Source organism: Phascolarctos cinereus, unplaced genomic scaffold (genome assembly GCF_003287225.1).
Source record: "Phascolarctos cinereus isolate Bilbo 61053 unplaced genomic scaffold, phaCin_HiC Scaffold_726;HRSCAF=1367, whole genome shotgun sequence".
NCBI lineage: Eukaryota > Metazoa > Chordata > Mammalia > Diprotodontia > Phascolarctidae > Phascolarctos > Phascolarctos cinereus.
The window spans coordinates 190,883,534-190,885,795 of record NW_027556098.1 but is presented as its reverse complement, the minus strand read 5'-3'; the positions used below and the strand labels follow the sequence as shown (position 1 = coordinate 190,885,795).

At 40.3% G+C, this 2,262-nt stretch overlaps 1 pseudogene; it reads right to left on the bottom strand.

Moving 5' to 3' along the window:
- Window positions 1-499: 499 nt before the first annotated feature.
- LOC110213336 (proteasome subunit beta type-3 pseudogene) lies at window positions 500-1,136 on the bottom strand (annotated as a pseudogene).
- Window positions 1,137-2,262: the final 1,126 nt, after the last annotated feature.

Genomic DNA, 2,262 nt, shown 5'->3' with positions numbered 1-2,262 from the left:
GGAAAATCAATTCAGGAGAGATAATTTAAAAATTATTAGACTACCTGAAAATCATGACAAGAAAAAGAGCCTGGACAGGATCTTTCAGGAAATCATAAAGGAAAACTTCCCTGAAGTCCTAGAACCAGAAGGGAAAATAACCATAGAAAGAATCTACCAATCACCACCTGAAAGAGATCCCAAATTGACAATGCCATGGAATATAACAGCAAAATTCCAAAATTACCAGATGAAATAGAAGGTGCTGCTAGTAGTCAGAAAGAAACAATTTAAACATCATGGAACCACAGTAGGGATTACACAAGACCTTGCAGCTTCTACATTAAAAGACCAAAGGGCAAAGAACATGATATTCTGTAAGGCAAAGGAGTTTGAAATGCAGCCAAGGATCAATTACCCAGGAAAAATGAGCATCAATTTTCTTCTTCTTTTTCTTCTTTTTAGAAGAGGTATCTTATTACCTTATTTTTTTAAGAAAAGATTAATTGGTTCCGGGAAAGGAAAATGGGTGGAAAAGGTTAGTCCATCCGTGCCTTCAGAGTCCGAGTAGTAATCTTGTCTTTCTCAATGATATGGACAATCACCCCCATTCCTGGCACAGCGTCCCAATTCACAGCATTCAGCATGGCTTGGGAGATGGTTTCAAAGAGGTTTTCAGGTTCCATATCTGGTTCCCAGAGGGATTCACACATCCCATACATCTGCTCCGAGCAGGTGCCACTGACCACAAAGTCATCCATCACAATGGGACAGCCAATGAGGTACAAGGAACAAATAAAGGGCTCAAAGATCTTAGGGTGCAAGTCAGCAATGATTGGCTCAGTGTGGTAGGGAAGAAACCATTTCTCATAGAGAAGGTTGTCTACCATGTTCATAAGGGTATAAGGCTTGATCTGTCATCCTTCTTTCAGTTCATATAAATTCAGCCGGAATCTGAGGTACTGAGCTATGGTCTGTGAATTGGTGGCTAGCCCAGACAGGCCAATATATAAGTGGTCACCCATGGGGAAGATCTTCTGGAAGTCAGTGGTCGCCATCTGGGCCTGGATGCCAAAGCGTCTGTCTGCTGCAATGGCCACACAGTTCTTCCCCTTCATGGCCATGATGACCCCTCCATTATAAGACATAATAGACATGGTACCAGCATTTAAGATGTCCCCAAAGGATCTGCAAGTATACCCCCAACTACTCTGGACTCCTGAGCATCATTTTTCAAGGCAGTAGATGGATATTCAATGAAATAGGAGACTTCCAAACTTTCCTCATAATAAGACCAGAGCTCAACAAAAAATTTGATCTTCAAGTACAGGACTCAAGAAAGACATAAAAAGGTAAATGGGACAGAAAGATACAATATGTTGTTAATAAGGATGGGCTGTTTAAACCACTACAAGGAAATATGACACTTGCAACCCCTGAGAACTGTATTGCTATTACACCATGTTAAAGGAGTATACAAAAAGAGTGTGGATATTAGTTGACTTTGATGTAATGATAAAAACAATCAAATGGGTTAAATGGATCCAAATAAGGGGATCAATCTAATCTTAGAAAATGTACTGAGAAAGGAGGAGGCAGACAAGGGTCCATTACATTACAGGAAAAGACACAAAATCCTGTGGGGAATGAAGGGAGATGGGGAGAGCATTGTTTTAACCTTACTCTCCTCAGATTTGGCTCAAGAAGGGCATAACATAATCAGTCAGGTATAGAGATTTAACTTGCCCTATAGGCAGTAGGAGGGAAAAAGGAAAAGAAAAGGGAGGGGGAAAGAAAAGGAAGGGAGAGAAGAAGCAGTAAGTGTAAAGGGGAAGAAAAGAGAAAAAGATAATAAAAGGGAGGGGGGACTGAAGGAGGTGGTGGTCAAAAGCAAAACACTAGTGAAGCGGGGGAAGGAAAAAGGAGAAAGAAAAGCATAAATGGGGGGAAAGGATGGAGAAAAAGACACAGATAGTAATCATAACTGTGAATGTGAATGGGATGAACTCTCCCGTAGAACAGAAACAGATTGCAGAATGGATTAAAAACCATAATCCTACAATGTTGTTTACAGGAAACACATTTGAAAAAGAGTGACACATACAGGGTAAAGGTAAAAGGCTGGAGCAGAATATATTATGCTTCAGCCGAAGTAGAAAAAGCAGGGGTAGCAATCCTGATCTCAGACAAAGCAAAAGCAAAAATAGATCTAATCAAAAGAGATAAGGAAGGAAACTACATCCTGCTAAAAGGCACCATAGACAATGAAGTAATATCATTACT